This window comes from Hydra vulgaris, chromosome 02, assembly GCF_038396675.1.
Source record: "Hydra vulgaris chromosome 02, alternate assembly HydraT2T_AEP".
In the NCBI taxonomy this organism is placed as follows: domain Eukaryota; kingdom Metazoa; phylum Cnidaria; class Hydrozoa; order Anthoathecata; family Hydridae; genus Hydra; species Hydra vulgaris.
In genome coordinates, this window is record NC_088921.1 from 14,912,237 (window position 1) to 14,932,500 (window position 20,264).

Below are 20,264 nucleotides of genomic sequence, written 5' to 3' on the forward strand. Positions count from 1 at the left end.
TGCCTACTCATTGCATGCATTAACAATGTTGCAATATTCATAACATGTGTCACAAAAATCTTTCTTTGATTTTTAAAATTCTATGCTGAACTCGTGATTGAAGATATAACGATACATATGTTTTTATACTGGTGTATTGTCATTTTCATCACTATATATTTTAAAAAGATCATACAGTTTACATATATTGATCCTTGCATATATTCTTTATGTGTCTTTTTCCTGCAATAATGAGCCTCAATTCTTGGGAAAAGATTTATATGGTCTTGTACAACTTTTTTAGAATCTTGTAGTAGGCTTTTTTTTACATGTCTTCCAAATTTTGATTGCATTGGCGTTCCAGTAGTTAAGCATTTATTAAATTTGTGAAAGTAAAAAATTCTTTGGCTACTAATATTCAATATTGAAAGATAGTAAGATTTACTAACGCTATATTGTGTTTTAAAAACAAAGAGCTATAATTATTTTTCTTCTCGAACTTTCACCTGCAGTTTTTGAATAGAAATGTCTTTTACCAAATATAACTTGACGTTTATTAGTAATCTCAGTTATATTAGTACAGCAGTTGAATTTACAACTTCTGCAACTTTTTAGCATTACGATACACGATCTTTTTGGCACTTGTTTACTCTACGAATTTGTATAATAAGCTTTACCCGACTGACGTTGCATTTTCCTTATATTTTGTTTCCAAGTACTCGTATCAGCTTTGCGTTTCCTAGATACTCCACTATGGGATGACCTATGAGAAGATGTAATACCAAGCGGCTCTAAAGATTAAAAAACTCCATTACCTTTTTTAATTGATTATCCAGGATGCATAAGTAATAAATCATTTTGTTTTTCATGCATCCTGGATAGTCAAAATAAAAAATTGGCAAAATTATAACGCTAATTAAGCAAAAAAATACCTTCGTTTTGATTTAAAGTATGTTCCATATCTTGGGCTATATTTTTAGTTGCCATTTTGAAAATAACAAAAACAACAAAATTAATTCGTGCAGCATGTAGTTTTAAATATATGATAGGTTGATCGGAGATAAAATAAGATAACATATTTTAGTTTGCTTAGTTAGGAGATAGGACAATGCAAAATGGCATGCAACACCGTATTAAAAATTTTGTATGTTTTTAATATAAAAAAGATAGAAAAACATAGTGCAAAACTATTCAAAGATTTTAAAAACTCAATTTTTTCAAAAAGTGGAGATAGAACAAGATAATTCTAACGTCGCGATATGTTGAGTTTGCAGGCATAATATATCTATAAAATGCGTATAATAAATCTATAAAATGAGAAATCTTTAAAATTTTATTTTAAATTTTAGAAATCTTTTTTGCTATATTATTATTTTTTTGCTATAAATATATAAGCAAGATTAAAAAAATTTCAAAATTTATTACGCAAAGAGGAGGTCTTAAACCCCCCAAAACAACACTGACGACAGCGCACTTTACCACTGAGCTTTCAATGAAATGCATTTAGCAGAAAAACAAACCTAATTATAAGTCTCTTATAAGCTACGTATGCGGAAAAGGTGCGCATGTTAATTTTTTTGCTCTTAAAGTTTCTTTTCAGAACAAAATTATTTTATTAAAAAATTGAAGTAAGTAAGGGATATGTATAGAAATAATCGGTGTGGAATAGATATGAATACAAATGGTAGGCTTGGTAGAGACCCGTTTTTAAGGATCCAGAAAGCTAGGATATAGGGTAACCTATATCCTAGCTTTCTGGATCCTTAAAATTTTTTTGAAATGATACATTAATTTTTTTTACAATATTAAAAATTTCATGATATTTTAAAAATTTATTATAATAAAAATTTCATGTTTTTTTAATGTTTTAAAGTAGTTTCCATCAATTTTTTCCTATAATATGACATAGAAAGCTTACGAGTAGCGTGAATTTGATTAAAAAATCAAATTAAATTCTTTTTCTTTTGTGTAAAAAATCCGAGTACGATGCCATTTTTTACCACAGAACAAACATAATACTGAGTTAGTAATCATACTTTTTATCTTTTAGCTGTCATCCTTCTTTTTATGTCAGATTACTTTGTTTCAAAGATATTTAAGAAATGCAGTACAATCTCTCTAATTCGAATATTCTTAATTCGAAAACCTCCATAACTCGATTAAATGCAAAGTCACCGTGAAATGTATTTAAGAAAAATCAACATTCTATAATCCGAAAATCTGTCTAATTCAAACTTTAATTTTTCCCCATAAAATCCGAATTAGAGAGATTCTACTGTATACAACTTCAAATTTACGGGGAAAGTGCAACAACGCTAGTTACTGAAAAAGATCGCCAAAGTAAACGTTTAGATAGCAAGTTTTTAAACTTTATAAATCGTCAAAGTAAACGTTTATATCAAGTTTATAAACTTGCTATCATTTTATAAAAGAATTTTATGCAAAAGTAAAACATAATTTTAATAGAAACTTTAAACGAAAATAACATAACTCTGTTGTCATTTAGTGACCAAAAATTTTTGATGCGAAACCATTTAGGAAGACGAATACAAACAGAAAATCTACTTCAAATTCCAAAACTTTATCCTCCAAAAAGAAAATTAGCTGAAAAAGCTCAGATTATAACTTGTTCTTCATATAAGAAAAAAATTTTACTGGAAAAGAACAATGACAATAAACTGTACAAAAAAAAATATAAAAAAGAATAAAAAGAAAAAAAATTTAAGAAATGCTTGATTGAAAAAGATGTAAACAATGAAGAGGAATGATTTTGTTCAATTTGTCAAGGGAAATGGTGCAATTGTACAAATTGTGCAATTGTACAAATTTTACCCAAATTGACTGGATAGCTTGTTGTGTATGTACTGTTTGGGTACACGAAAACTGCACATTAAACGATGTTTGCATTTCATTTGAAACATGAAGCGTTCTTTATTGATATTTTTTTTCAATTCTTATCATATTTTTTGATTTAAAAGGAAAATTGCTTTTTTATGCAAGTAGATTTGGTATTTTATTCAAATATTTGAAAAACATCAGACTTTGTTTTCAATATATATTTTTTCAATTAACATTGTGTTTTACTTCCTATTGTGTTTTTTGTTTCAAATATATTTGTTTTTATGCAAGCAAATTTATTAATATATTCATAAATTTTTAGTGGCATTAGAGGAATTACATTATAAAATGACACGTTTGTGTTTTTATTTGCATTTTTATATTTAATCAGATCGAATTTATCAAAAGTCTCCTCTAATTTATTGAAAATTATAATTTTACGTTTTTTTTTCAATTAAGTCTGTCTCCCTAAGCCCCAGATTTTGCGGAAAGTGAGACAGGGTAGTTGTTGCCATTTTGAATTTAATTATGTCCCAATGCAACAACTTATCACCATAAATATCTAAGAGATTATTAGACACATAATGTGCTAGTGGCCTGCAAAGTTTTTTGTTGGGAAACCACTGTGAACCACAAAGACCGCCAAGTTTTATGTCGTGGCACTCAAACCAAATCCTTACTATGTAATAGTGTTATCCATATTGTTTCAAAAAAGATTATTTCTGAAATCAGAGTGCGTTGCTACCATATAATTTTAGATGTAAATATATTCTAAAATTGTAATCGAATTTTTTATTTTTTTGCTGAATCTCAAACTTAAAAAATTGTATAAAAAATTTTTTTATCACTGGAAACCGCTTAAAAAAATTTAATACAAGAGATTTTAAAATTTATTTCATAACATTTATTTTTTAATATAATACATCTAAATTTATACATCTTTAATAATTATATAATAAAAGTTTTAATAAAAATAAATTTTGTTTTGAATTTTTATTTTAACTAATACTAATGCAATTATTAGATAAAATTTTATTTAATTTACCCCCTATTTTAACTAAATTAATATATTTTCTAGATGAGAAAATTCGGTGGTCAAGAGTTTTAAATTTCGGTAGGTTCAATCGCTTAATCTAATAGCTATTAGTATTTTTATTGAATAACTATGAATTCTACTTGTTGTTGTTGTTGGGAAAAGTATGACGAAAGATCATTAAAAAATATGAATAAAAACTTAGAGGAACAAATTCAGCTGTTTATCTTTCAGAGATATTCGATGAGAAATGAATGCTATCCATCAGTTATTTGTTCTGTGTGCAGAAGAACTCTTTATAGACTTAAAACGGGAGATTCGACTTGTGGTAAATGGGGAGCTTAAGTAGCCAAGGTATATTTAATGATTTTTAAGTCCTAATTTTTATTGTTCTTCCTCTCTTTTTCAAAATGTTCCTTTATATAGGTTGAGTTGAAAACTCTTTTGAGGAGTTCTTCCAGTGTCAATGTCATTCTTCAAGATGAGACAATCAATTTACCTAAATCTGAATCAAGCTTATGTTCTTTTTGCTATACATACGGTGTCCGACAAAAAAAAAGCTTAGGTAAACTCTCATAAAATTACAACAAAAAAGAATGACAATCAAATATTCGTTACAATATATTTATCTTTAAATACTATTTCAGGAAGAAATAATTCATTTCATTAGTGTATCTTTAATATTCTACAAATATCGTTGGGCAAACTACAACCACATGTTTACGTCATTTTATTATTTGTCAATTAGAGGTTGACATGTCGAATTCCGGACAAATTTTTGGCGAGTTGTGAAAAAAAGTAGTTATTGTGAGCGAAAACGTAATCCTAAATTATTTTTCTTGCTTCAAATGTCGCTGTTTCTATCAAAGCACCCAAGTCAAACAATGCGCCAGACAACTCAAAAAAAGATAAGAAAACAACTCACTGAGTTTGAAAAGGGCCAAATTGTGGCATGGCATGAAAGTGGATACACTGACCATGAAATTGGAAAAAAATTGAGTCGATGGTGCACTACAATTCTAAAATTTTTGTTCAAGTATTATTTGACGTGAAGTTTTAAACGCAAAGAAGGGAGCGGAACAAGGCGTAAAACAACTGCCAGAGAGGACAGATTAATTATAAAAGAGGTTCGAAAGAATAGAAAGATGACAGCGGCTGAAATAAAAAGAAATTTTAAACTGGATGTTGACGAACGGACGGTTCTTCGAAGGATCCATTCTATTGGGAAATTTAAATCTTTCTGGAGCGTTAAAAAACCATTTATTTCTGAAAGTAACCGGAAAAAAAGACTTCAACGGGCAAAGCAATATCAGAATTGGACAATCGAACAATGGAAAAATGTTTTATGGAGTGATGAGTCACCATTTTGTTTGCGCTTCAGTGGACGGTCGTGTGTTTGGCGGTTACATAATGAACGTTACGATCCATTAGTAACACAGCCAACAGTAAAGCACGATAAAAAAGTGAATGTATGGGGATGTTTTACTTCATCGGGTGTTGGTCATTTGTATAAAATTCCTGGCATTATGGACAGTAAAATGTACAAACAAATCTTAATTCATCAACCGATACCTAGTGCAAATGAGCTCTTTAAAGATAAAAGTTGGGTCTTTCAGCAAGATAATGACCCGAGACATACGGCAAACAATGTGAAAAATTATTTGAAGAACAAAAAATTAGTGGTTTTTTCTTGGCCAGCTCAAAGTCCTGATCTGAACCCTATCGAGAATCTCTGGAGTATATTGGATCATGGAATCAAGACAAGAGCTCCAAAAAATGAAGAAGTTAAAAAAATGAAGAGTTGTTTCAAAATCAATGAAAGAACATTTCTGGGGAACTCTTACAATCACTTGTTGAGAGTATGCCTCGTCGGTGCAAGGCAGTGATCAAAAGCCGTGGCTTCACCACAAATTATTAGTTTGGTCTATTTCGTTATTTCAATAAAAATTCTTAAATTTTCGTCATTTTTTTCTCGTTTTTTTTTTACCTAAGAATCAATGCACCAAATAAAAATTTTTTGTTTATTTTTTTCTATATCAGTTGTAGAAATTTAGTTGAGTTTTCTTGCATGTCTATCTAAGCTTTTTTTTGTCGGACACTGTATCTTGCACCTGGTTGTCCTCACAACTGTAAACCCACCAGTACAGTGACTAATGCTATTTCATTAGCATTCTTACTAGGTTCTCTTCAAGCTGAGCAGGTAAAAAATGAAGTTTTTGGTGATAGTACATAAATATTAACTGCAAAAGTTATATTTTAGTACAAATTATATTTAGGTTGCTTCTGGAATCATAAAAAGTAAAATGGCTTCAGAAAATTTGATTGATGGATCTACTTTTTGTTTATCTACAGGAGAAAATCCTCTTAAAGTTACAATTGGCACACCAGAAAAAAAGCAAAAAGAATCTCTATCCTGCAGCTTTCCCTTGAAATAATTAAGCAATTACAGGTTGTGTTAGAGCTGTCAAACAAAAAAACAAAAGAGATGGTTGCTACTATACGCAAAGGTTTAGGAAGTAAACTATCCATAGAGCCTAATATTTTTGGTCGTCTTTTTGAATTAGAAGATTGTATTTCTAGCTACTACTATGTACAGAAGTGTGCATTTGTTGACAGTATAGGCCATGTAATTTCAAGAGATCTTGTATATGTTCAAAATACATCAGATTTTGTGCTAGACTTGTTAAAATTACGTGGTTTCGATCCAACTTCAGCCTTTATAAAAATTTCATTGGATGGCGGTGGATCATTTTCTCAAGTGATCATTAATATCTTTGATTGTCATAAGAACAATGATGATTCAGATGAGTTTTTAAACATTGGTGTACAACGATCACAATTTCTAGCTATTGTTGAAGGTATTCCTGAATCTAATAAAAATTTGAGGCAAATTATAGAAAAGTTAAATTTGCAATGTGTCAGTTTTTATGTTGCTTTTGACCTAAAATGTGGAAATGCGTTATTTGGCTTATCTGGGCATTCAGGGAAAAAAGCTTGTTTATGGTGTGAGGGAATATCCACATTAGATTCAGAGACAAAACAAACTATTGGCAGTATTGATTATTGGTACAATAAGTGTTTAGAAAATAACTCAGTTAAATCATCCGTGAAAGACTTTATGAACTGTATTAACCCTCGAATTTTGTATATTGATCTAGATCCAGATTCTTTAATTGAGCAACTAGTTCCTCCGCCTGAACTTCATTTATTAATTGGCTTTATTTCATTGCTAGAAAATTTTTCGCTGGATGTCTGGCCAGGATTTGATGATTGGCTAAAGTCAAAAAATATCATTCATAGAGGCTATTAAGGTAGAGGTTGGGATGGAAACAGTTCAAACAAAATGTTAGAAAACCTAGATTCCTTTGAAATAAAAATGTTAGAGTTGTTTACATGTTTGATTCCAATTGTTCAGTGTTTAAAAGATTTTTGTAATGTAAAAAATAGTAGTTTTTCTAGCAAGTTACAGCCTGGCTTCAAAGAAGCAATAACAAATTTAAAGAGTTCGTTTCTTTCCGCACAAGAAGTTGTATTAAATTTAAATAAAAAAATTAATACAACATGAAAAGTTCACATTCTACTGTGTCATGTACAGCCAAATGTGGAATACCGTAACCAAGGATTAGGAAACTTTGCTGAAAAATGTGAGGAAAGTATTCATGCAAATTTTAAACCAACATGGACTAGAATTAAGAAACAAAAAGAGCATCCAGATCATGGTGACAGGCTACTATCAGCAGTGGAGGAATTTGTAGCAAAAAGAATTTAATTTTGATTATATTTATGTGTATATTTGTACTAATGTATATATAAATAAATATATATATATATATATATATATATATATATATATATATATATATATATATATATATAAATAAATATATATATATATATATATATACAGCATTGGACAAAACATTTGCAACCAACATCGAACAATGCTAAAAAGTGTTCCTAATTTTACATGTCTTAAAAACGAAACGAACTATACTACCACAGCAAACAGTTCAGGAGTCTGGAGTCATAGCATGCCGTACACAGGCAGAATTACGTTGACAAGTGCCATTTTGCAGCGGACAAAACAAGTGCAACTTTTTTAGTTTGTTTCATCTTTTTAAGTCTGGTCCGTGTCAACGTCACGGAAGTTTTTTAATAATTAAAGAAAGTTTCCAGAAGTTTCCAGAAGAAGCATCTGGAAGCATCCAGTAGCATCTAGAAATATCCAGACGCATCCAGACGCATCCAGAAGCTTCCAGAAGCATCGAAAAGAAGCATCTAGAATCTTCCAGAACAGGTTCATACAGGTTCATTTTACTATATAAGAGACATGTAAATCGACATGTAATTCAGTCAGTATATGGAAGTCAATCAGTCAGTATTATCAAGACAGTTTATCGAAGTGAGTTTTATCAAAGTGTTTTATCGAAGAACATCAATACAAGAAGTGAAATACAACAAGTGTTTCATTACACCAATACAGTCCACATCCAACCAAGACGTTGTGTTCCACAGAGCATTATTGTATCATCACAAGGTAAATGTAACACGGTAAGCCTTTAGAAGCGTGATTATTTATTTTTATTATTTTTATGACTTCAAGTGCAAAAATGGCTCCCGACAGTCTTAGATTGGAACTAAGAAAGAAAATTATTGGCGATTACGTAAGTGGAATGTCACAAAAAAGTATTTGTGATAAATATCGCGTGAAAAAATGGACCGTATCAAGACTATGTTCCAAATATCGTTCTACGAGCAAGTTGGCAGCAGATAACAAAGGTGGAAGACCGCGTTCCACCACTTCTAGAGAGGATTCTATGATCGTCAGATCCGTCAAGAAGGATCCCTGGATATCATCAGTCAAGATACAAAAGCAATTAGAGCTGCCTGAATCGGACCGAACAATCATACGACGTGCTGTTGAAGCCAGATTGTTTTCTCGACGCCCTGCAAAGAAACCGCTGATTTCACTAAAAAACCAGAAGAAAAGACTCCTGTTTGCTACATCTCATATTGACTGGAATTTGCAGAAATGGCGAACTGTCCTGTTCAGTGATGAATCGAAGTTCAACATCATTGGGAGCGATGGCATTTGTCGTGTACGTCGACCGGCTGGAAAACGCCTCGATTTACGTTACTGCCATAAGACCGTGGAGCATGGTGGAGGCAATGTAATGGTCTGGGGGTGTTTTTCTGCTAACAGTCTAGGTTCAATACATCGAAACGATGGAATAATGGACCGTTTCAAGTATAAAAATATCCTGAATAATGTTATGTTACCTCATGCTGAATGGAATATGTCAATAAAATGGGTTTTTTAGCAAGACAACAATCTGAAACACACTGCAAAAGTAGTCAAGCAGTGGTTTCAAGACAACCACCTATCGGTGATGGATTGGCCGCCTCAATCTCCGGATCTCAAGCCTATCGAGAACCTGTGGGAGATCGTCAACCGCAGAATTAATCGTGAAGGTGTTCGTAATAAGGATCAACTGTTTGAATAAATCCAAAAGGCCTGGGCAGTGATTCCACAAAGTTTCATTGATCACCTGATTGAATCTATGCCTCGAAGATGCAAGGCTGTGTTAGACAAGAAAGGATTCGCCACGAAATATTGATAGCGAAATACATCTTGGTCAACATTTTGTCGAGTTGCACTTGTTTTGTCCAGAAGGAAATCAACTTTTTTTAATACTTTTGATTAATTTATTAATTTTCGTGTACAAATAATGAACTTTGTGATGAATAAAACTTGAAGAACTTTGTCTCAAAACAGTTACATAGTTATTTCTCTAAATTGAAAAAATGCAGCACTTTTATATAAAGAAACTAAACTAGCATTATTTGGTTGCACTCGTTTTGTCCGATACTGTATATATATATATATATATATATATATATATATATATATATATATATATATATATATATATATATATATATATATATATATATATATATATATTATAGCATATTTATGTAAACATTTGTTCACTTTTTGTTTATATAATTTGATACAGGTTTTTTTAAAAAGAAAAAAAAAAAAAGGAAGAATAATGAATAAAAAAATTACTGCCCATGCCAAACCCTCAGTCGATGTCGCAGCACTCCGCTGCGAGTCTGGCTATTTGTCAGTCGAAGTATGTACTGAAGCCCCCTCAGCAGGCTATTTTAGTATGACATCACACGGCTCACCTAAATCAGCAGTATAAGATATATTCGTAAATATATATATTTTTTATATGTAAGTTAAGTTAGTGTATTCTACATAAAGAGTGCTTAATTTTCTCAAAGAACAGAGCAATGATATGTATATATATATATATATATATATATATATATATATATATATATATATATATATATATATATATATATATATATATATACATACACATGATATTTATAAATAACAAGTATATATATAAAAACATTTATGCATATTTTTTTTCACAATTTCCCTATTAAAAAATTTAAAAAATTTGGTGTAACATTAACTACAAACGAAAATTTAATAATATTTAAAAAAAAAAGGCTTTTAATTTCTTAAATGGGCCGAAGATCCCCTCAGGCTTACCCTTTTGCCCCGTTTTTGACCCTTAGCACTTTGTCCAGATTTTAAAAACTTACTTTTCAAAACCTACAGCACAAATACTTTTATGTTCAAAAGGTTTTATATGAGTGCCACTACATAAAACCTGGCGGTCTCTTTGGTTCATAGTGAAACGTGATTCTTCTCAAGTTATGAATATTCTCCCTAAACGTGTCTCACTTTGCCCCAGACAGTGGTTGGAAAGTTCCTATTTAAAAAGACCTCGTTGTTTTCGTTTAATAAGAACTTGTTCCAGATCCTCATTCCTTATCTAAAAAAAGAACTTTTTCCAAATTCCTTTAAAAAAGGAATTCGTTCCAGTTTCGTTCCTTTTTTTAAAAAAATTTTAAATTTTAAAATATATTATATTGCTAAGAGCGAAAGTTTTTTATGTGCTCATTTTTAAATCATTTTTAAATATTTTTAATATCCTGCTTTCTTGCCGGCCTAGTCCAGAGGCGGACTGGGGGCCCTGGATGCTACTGGGTCCAAGGGCCACCAATTTTTCCTTGGCCGGTGATCGAGGAAAAATTGTTTCTTTACATTTGCAATACAATTTTTTATATTGAAACAAAATGTTTAATTAATTTTTGTTTTTGACAATTCATTATTATCATTGAAGTTAATAGAAAAGCTCCAATTGTATTGATTTTCAATTATATTGATTTGTAATATGCAAAGATGTACATATTTTAAATTTGTACTATTGACCTAAGGGGCCTATTTTTTGACAATCGGTAGGGACCCAGGATGCGATCGCATTCCAGGCCAGTCCGCAACTAGCCTAGTCTGCTTCTGTCTGTACTTTAGACACATTTAAGTTATATACTAAGATCAGTTTGAAAGCATAAACATTATAAAATTTTATCGGAAAAAATATTGGAAGCAAACAAAAAAAATTTTAAATACCCACTTTATTTTGTTTCAACAATAAATAACAAGTAACAAGTATTTATATCTTTTATTTATATCCCAATTTATATATTTTTTCAGTCATCACATTAGAACTTGTTGAAAAAAACCGCTCGACCGGCGCACTGGATGGAAGAAGTGTGTTAAGTTCTAAAAAAATCTTCTTAACTGCTGAGTATAATAATAATAAAGATAACTTTTTTGATTGTGATTTTAAACATAATTCTAACTCCTCAATACCAGAACTTTTAATACATTTGCTGTCCACTGGTAAACAGAGAAAGTCTTCTTTAGATGGACCCGCAATTATTATACGCGAAGAAGTATCAATTTCACAAGTTGCTAAACTAGAACTATGATCCACATTTTCAAACAACAATTTTAAACAGGCTTCAGCTCCCAAATGTTTGACACCATCAAGCCATGATAATTTGAACCGGGGTAACAAACATGATGCTGATATCAGTTCTTTTTTTTACCTATATAGTACTAAATCGAGTTTGAACTGAAGAATTTATTGTGTTGACGACAAAAGTGGACGAGTTTAAACTGAAGATTTTATTGTGTTGACGACTTTTGTCGTCCGCTTTTTACTAAGTGACTTTTGTCGTCCGCTTTTTACTAAAGTTTTTACGACAAAAGCTCAAATTTTTTTGTTGCAAAGAAGTTAGTTTTTTATACAAAGCCTAAAGTGTATGTAATAAGTACCCCATAAACATTGATTCTTCTTCTTGTAAAAAGTCTAATGATTGGACAAGAGGAGTCATTTCTTCACAGTACTCTTGAATTAATTGAACTTCTTGATTTGTGAATCTTTGTATTTCACAGAAATTTATTATATTGCTCATTTTGTCATGTCCATTAGAGTCTGACAAAATTTTTTTGATTTGTAATAAGCTATCATAGGTACAGTTCCATCTTGTTTTATTTGGTGTTTTAAATAAACACCTAGTGTATTGTGATTTTTTTCTGCAACTCTTATTGACATATTTTGTTTACTCCTTAAAGATGAACACTTACTCACTTATTGCATTTCTATAAATTTTTTTAAAATTACTGGTTGAATTCCGTACTATTTTCTCAACATCACTTTTTGCTATTAAGTCTAGTGAATGACTAGCACATCGAAAATGCTGTGGTAACTGAACAAATAAATCAATCTCTTCTTGTTCATGGATATTTTTTGTCAAAGATTTTATACAAACTTATATTTTCATCGTAAAAATTATCATTGTCATTGTCATCCCTATCCTCATCATTCTCTGAATTTTTGGAAGCAGGATATGATTTAAAAGCTTTTATAAAATTATAGCCACTGTCTGTTGTTGAAGCAACTATCTTATTTTGTATTTTATAGGTTGTATGAATCTTAGACAAAGCAGTCGCCAAAGCAATGTCTTCCTTTTATTCGGCTGCATGCTAAAGATACTGAATGATGCTGAAGAGTCTTTTGATCTATCCAATGGCAAGTCACCCCAATATACCATCTTTTACCTTTACTCCAACAGTCAGCTGAAGTTGCAACATACATAATATCTTCAAATGTTGAAGTAATATCTTTATCATTAATAAATACAGATTATTACTACGCAGTTTTAAAGTTTTACTGCAAATAACCTTCAGGTCATTGGGAAGGCCTAATTTTATCAAATTCACAAATGATGGTTTATCAACTATAGATAAAGGTTGTGTTTCATTAACAACAAAATTTACAACAAGTTGATCTAAACTTTTTTGATTTATTTTAAAACACTCATATTATTTATCAGTTCCATATTTCTCAAGGGTTGATTGCACAGCATCCTTCTTTACATTCTCCAATGAACTTCATTTTTCCTTTTTGACATCTTTTTTTTTACCTTCTTTTATGGCTTTTTTAATAGCAATCATTTTGAATGGGTGAACTCTCTAATATTGAAAAACAGAAAGTTAAAGAAAAATTGTATTTGAATAAAATTAACTTTTATAAATTAAATATAAAGTTTATCAAAAACTTCAGCAAATTCAAAAAAATTTGGTCTTTATAATAAATTTTATTAAAAATGATGTCATTATTGAATATAAATTACATTTAAAATATTACATCATGTTTACAATAGATTTTCTTTCAGCATGTAAGGAACAACAGCATGCATTTTAATTCATACATATTTCGAAATAAATTAAAACATAATTTTAAAACAGTCAGAATTGCAAATTTTAATTTAGCTTAACATGCCGTATTAAATTAGACGATGTATTTTAAGCTGTACTTTTTTTTTCCTGAAGGGTCACACGAAACACATTTTGCGTTTATATTATTTCCGTTTATTTCATTAAAAACTGATTCTAAACCATTCCAAGGCAAAGTTAAGGACATTTATCATAATAAACTTACTTTATGAATATAAACTCAATTATATATAGATAAAATGAAAAGTACATTTTAAAAACTGACCTTTAGATTCATTGTCATTTTTACGTGCGCCATCACTAACATTATTAATTTCGATAACTGGATTCATTTGTAGACTATAACCACGTGAAATGAAATAACTTTTAAAAGGTTACCCTTTTTAAAAGTATTATAATTTAAGCGGCAAAGTTCGCATTAAGTTGACCAAATAAACTCGGACAGAATAAAAAGTACAAATACAAGCTTATGTGTTATTGTATTATTTGCTTTTCGTTCACGTTCCTTAGAAAAAAGAATGCGTTCTCGTTCCTCTTTCCTTTGTTTTAAAAGGAACCAGTTCCAAGCTTCATTCCTCATACCCAGTGAAAAATAAAACCGCGTCCCACATGGGTTCCGCGAGGGTTCCGTGGATTTTCCCATGTGGTATCCGTATGGAAATGTGTCACCTTAAACCCATGTGGGTAATCCCACATGGGTTACATGTGGGAACCATATGGTATTTACACACGTGGGAAATCCCAAGTGGGTTTCCTGTGGGATTTGTATAGGAATTAATTTGAAAGCCGGAAACTAAAAAAAAGACATTTTAAAGAAAACTGAAAAAAAAATTTTTAAATCGATATAGCATTGCGATACGTTTATATTGTGTGAAAATATTTTATATTAATATAGAGAATGGCAAGCAAGTATGTAAGTACCACGAATAATGTTTATCTTTCTTTATAGAAATAAGATTAAGATATGTGCAAATAGAGGTATTATTAGGATAATATAATAGTTATTTGAATTTAGATTTTGAGTAAGTTATTTGCAAACAATTAACTGATGCAAGTTGAAATGTTGTCAAAAACCAATCTTGCATGCATGGGACACTGCAGTGTCCCACAAAGAAATGCAGGTTTGAAAGTCGAAGAATTCCCAATTTTCTTTATTATAAAAAAAAAAAATAGGATGGAGATGGGTTTCTGTAACTTTTTTTATGCTCCAAAACTTTTAACTTTAGATATAATAAGGTCCTTAAGACTTAAGGGACTTACGAACTACATTGAGGAACAAAAACAGAATATTTAAAAAAACTTTTCAATTTTTAATTTGGAGTACCTCAGTGTTATTGGGAATAAAGCCTCTGGCTCCAGTTTTCAAAGTAATATGATGTAAAGTAATGTTTAAATAAAATAATATGCTTTAAAATGCATATAGTTATACATATAACTCCTGATAGTTAACTATATGTATAACTAGTTATACATATAATTTGTTATAAAAACTTAATTTTTAAGGTTATGCTTGAACAAATTTGTACCAATTAATTCAAATTCAAGATTTAGTTAAAGTTCAAGTTAAAGTTCTTATTTCTTCATTGTTTTTGTTAATTTTATATTTTTTTGTTCAAATTTATCAGTTGGTACTATTTTTTACTACAGTAAGAATGTTTATCATTGTTGAACGTGATTTTATTAGTAACTTAATTTTATTTTCAACATATTTTGACAACACCCTTTATTTTTTAAATGATGACAGCTTTACTTTTCTATTGATGTTAAATTTATTACGTTTCAATAACTCAGATTGAATCTTAACTGAATTATTGTAAGCTTTGTAGGGGTTTGTTGTATATCAAATGGTGTTGTTAATAAAGTAAAAAGAATATATATATATATATGAATATATGTATATATATATATATATATATATATATATATATATATATATATATATATATATATATATATATACATATATATATATATATATATATACAAATATATACATATATAAATATATATATATATATATATATATATATATATATATTCAAATATATATATACAAATATATATATATATATATATATATATATATATATATATATATATATATCTATATCTATATCTATATATATATATATATATATATATATATATATATATATATATATATATATATATATATATATATATATATATATATATATATATATATATGTATATATATATAATTCATTGGAAATAAATACAAATTATAAAAATCATGTAAACTTCGTTTATTATTTCTCAATACTACATTAATAATAGTCTACAAAGTTAAAATCAATTTAGAGCATTGTTATTAGTTCTTTTGCGATTCGCACTTCCACTACTGTCTCTCAAATTTATAAAATAGGTGGTCAAAGCTTGCTCAATTGGTAGGTTATCAGCATAACAATGCTTTTTTCTTACACTTTCTAAAGAGAAATATGGCAAATTGATTACTTATTTTACCTAAATCATAGGGTCATCTATGCATAATGATGTCAGATGATGACCCGTTTATTGAATACCTTCACCCTTTATCAAACTCAGTCAATTTTTTGCCATCTCCCATTGAAAATGATGTCAGTTTTTGTTATCATATTATGATGGTATATCTGAATTGTTAATATAAACAAACCCCTACAAAGCTTACAATAATTCAATTAAGATTCAATCTGAGTTATTGAAACGTAATAAATTTAACATCAATAGAAAAGTAAAACTGTCATCATTTAAAATGTAAAGGGTGTTGTCAAAATATGTTGAAAGTAAAATTAAGTTACTAATAAAATCACGTTCAACAATGATAAACATTCTTACTGTAGTAAGAATTAGTACTAGTTAACAAATTTGAACAAATAAATATAAAATGGTGAAAAAACAATGAACAAATAAGAACTTGAACTTGAACTAAATCTTGAATTTGAATTAATTGGTACTAATTTGTTCAAGCATAACCTTAAAAAATAAGTTTATATAATAAATATTATGTATAACTAGTTATACATATAGTTAACTATCAGGAGTTATATGTATAACTGCATGCATTTTAAAGCATTTCATTTAATTTATATATTACTTTAGATCGTATTACTTTGAATACTGAACCCAGAGACTTTATTCCCAATTACACTGTGGTACTCCAGATTAAAAATTAAAAAGTTTCTGTCAATATCCTGTTTTTGTTCCTCAATGTACTTCGTAAGTCCCTAAAGTTTTATGAACCTTATTATATATAAAGTTAAAAGTTTTGGAGCATAAAAAAAGTTACGGAAACCTCCCTATCTCCTCCCTAATTTAATTTTTTTTTTTTAATAAAGAAAATTTGACTTTCAAACCAGCATTTCTTTGTGGGACACTGCAGTGTCCCATGCATGCATGCTTGGTTTTTGACAACTTTAGAACTTGCATCAGTCAATTATTTGCAGATAATATACTCAAGAACTATATTCAAATATCATATGGACATGTTAGAGAATGTTAATATGATATTTGAACATCACAAATTTAATAACATTGTTGTGATATGTTATATAAATAATACCATAATAGATTATGATATGAAAATAAGATAGGATATGAAGGCAATGATCAAAGAATAAATTTACTTATAGAAATTTAGATGTTTGTTTATTAGTTTCAGAATATTATATTATGTGTGACCACGGCCTTCTATAATAACAGGCCTTGACATTGCGCAAAAAAGTTGTTAAACTGAAGGCCAATTCTAAAACTGTGTTTACATTTTTATCTTTTAACATTAGACGAAAGTTTGTGTTCATGCTTTTTTAATAAATCTTTAAAATTTGATTGGTTTATAAATTAGATAGCGCAACTTCAGGACGATAATGTTGTAAGGTTCAAGGCGTTACATTGTAAGATAATAATATTGTCAAACTAACGGTAAGTTTTTTTAATAATTAAAATGCCTTTAAAATGCTGTATATCTCTTTGCAAGTCGAACTATCTCAACCATAACAAAAATATCAATTTATACAACTACAATATCAATACTCAACTACAACAAAAATATCAATTTATAAATTCCCGAAAAATCTAGAGGAGAGAAAAAGATTTAGTGAAGCTATCCCAAGAACTGGTTTTATTGTTACAGACTATACAGCAGTATGTCAACTTCATTGGCCAAATGAAGCACCTTTTGAAAGCAAATATGGGAAGCAACGACCTTTAAACCCACCATCTGTTTTTAAAAATATTCTGCCTAGTTGTTTAGCCACACCAGCAAGTTAAGTTAGAAAAACTGTAACTTCAAGCGGTTTTCGAAGCATTTTACCAGATGAGTTAAATGATTTTCTAAAAGAGGATGAACTTATATTTGACGATATTCAATCTTTGTTAAGTGATAATAACGATGTTATTGTTTTCCAGCTTAATAAAAAAAATTTACACATACAATCAAAAATGTACAAATTTGGGGTTCCATTATTTATTTTAGTAATTTTCAATGATTATTCATTTGTAGCTAACCACAATGGCACAACTTGTAATATTTCATCTTTAGCTGTAAACAAATTAAAGTTAATAAAAACAAAATCAGCTTTATTTGAAACAGTTAGATTTTTAAAAAATAAAGAAAGTTCGCTTCAGTTAAATATTCTATTTGAACACCTTAATGCTATGAGAAAAGTTAATGTTGGTGAAGTTTTATATACTTCAGATATTCAGGTATATGTAGAGCATATGAGTATTTTGCTATGCGACGAAGTTTATATGATTGTTTGTGTATTGACTACAAGTTGTCAAGTATAAGGACTTTAACACGATTGACTTCAAAAATAAGCTTAATGGACCTAAGTTTTATAAATAGTATTTTTATGAATTTAAATCCATTGAAAAGAACTTCCATACTACTAATTGATGAGGTCTATGTCAAAGCTTCATTACTTTACTAAAGAGGTGCTTTGTTTGGTCAAACAGTAAACTACCCTGAAAAGTTAGCAAAACAATTTTATCATTTATGATTAAATGTCTTTTTGGAGGTCCAGAATTTATATGTAGAGCTCAACCTGTTGCAAATTGTTCCTCTGAATTTCAGTTTGCTCAATGTCAACAAATTGTTCATACGATAAATAATATTGAAAATAGTAAGACATTGGTAATAATTACTGGTGGTAACCGTGTAAATCAAAGATTTTTTGGAATGTTTAAAACAGTTGATAGTAAACCATGGTTAACAAGATCAGGTATATATTTATTTTATGATTATGTGCATCTCTTAAAATCTATACGAAACAATTGGTTGACAGAAAAGACTGACGAACTTCAATTTTTAAACAGTAAAGAACTGGCTTGGCTAAGTGGAGTGATTTAGAAACTTTTCTAAATCACTCCACTTAGCCCAAGCCAGTTCTTTTAATCTTTTTCAAAATTTAAAAACTGAGTGCAATAGTCTTTTTAAACTCTCTAAACTTACAGCTAAATCAGTTTATCCAAAACCAATAGAGAGACAATCTGTATAGTTTTGTTTGTCTGTTTTTTGTGAAGAAACAGTAGCTGCATTAAGAACGCATCTAGAGATTGAAAATAAAGCATTTGAAGATACTGCTGTATTTATTGAAAAAATAATGTTTTTTTCGAATGTTGTTAATGTCAAAGCACCTGGTGCTGGCATTCGGTTTAGAAATGAATTATGCGGAGAAATCCACTCAGTTGGTGATCAACAGTTACAACTGCTACGAGATATTGCTGAACTGTCAAATTTTATGAAACCTACAGGTAAGCGTGTAAAACAGCTTACGTTAGATACTAGCAATGCAATATGTTATGGCTTTATTGATCTCGTAGAAAGTTTGTTGAGTAATGGAGCAAAGTATGTCTTATTAGGTTGGTTTTCAACAGATCCAATTGAAAAAGCTTTTTGTAAGCTTCGACAGGGATCTGGAGATACTTACTTTATAAACGCTAAATCTGTAATTGAAAAAATTAATATTCAACATACTAAATTGATATTACAACTTGACATTCCTGTTGATGGTATCGATGGTGATACTTGTGACATATGTTTTAGAGATATTTCTACTGATGAAAAAGAACTTCTGGATAATATACATGATCTTGAAAGCTCAGTTAATAAATTTTGCGCGATGTCAAGGCCTGTTATTATAGAAGGCCGTGTGTGTGACGAAAAAGTAAAGATACTTTTGCATCCACTGGCTATTGCACCCAAGGTCTACATCATTGAAAAAGTAGGTTTTTACATTTTTGTTTTTGTTTTTTTGTTTAACTACTTATCCTAATTGATCACTTTTTTTCAGGATTCTCCTCATGGGTTCAAGCTCATTACGCATAATATGTGTTCAATTACCCATAATACGTTAGTCATTGTAAGTAATAAATTAGAAAATAATTATTTGTGAAATATTGTAGTCATTAATGATTTCAACCTGGCGAATAATTAAAATTGCTCGACTAATAAGGTTCCTTATTAAAATTGTTCTCTCTCTCTGTCTCTCTCTCTCTTTCTCTCTCTCTCTCTCTCTCTCTCTCTCTCTCTCTCTCTCTCTCTCTCTCTCTCTCTCTCTCTCTATAAATATATATATATATATATATATATATATATATATATATATATATATATATATATATATATTTATATATATATATATATTTATATATATATATATATTTATATATATATGTATATATTTGTATTTTTTTTTTTTTTTTTAGAAAATGTTTGAAGAAAGTTAGAAGATACTAAAA

At 29.3% G+C, this 20,264-nt stretch overlaps 1 long non-coding RNA gene across 1 annotated transcript in view; it reads left to right on the forward strand.

Annotated features, from left to right (window-relative positions):
• The first annotated feature begins 19,642 nt into the window (after positions 1-19,642).
• The window catches only part of LOC136076399 (uncharacterized), a 653-nt gene continuing 31 nt past the window's right edge, over positions 19,643-20,264 (forward strand). Inside the window, exons 1-3 of the long non-coding RNA XR_010636236.1 lie at positions 19,643-19,747; positions 19,817-19,885; positions 20,232-20,264. The exon at positions 20,232-20,264 is cut by the window's right edge and continues 31 nt beyond it. This is a non-coding gene — a long non-coding RNA (uncharacterized LOC136076399). The remainder of the gene's footprint in view (positions 19,748-19,816; positions 19,886-20,231) is intronic.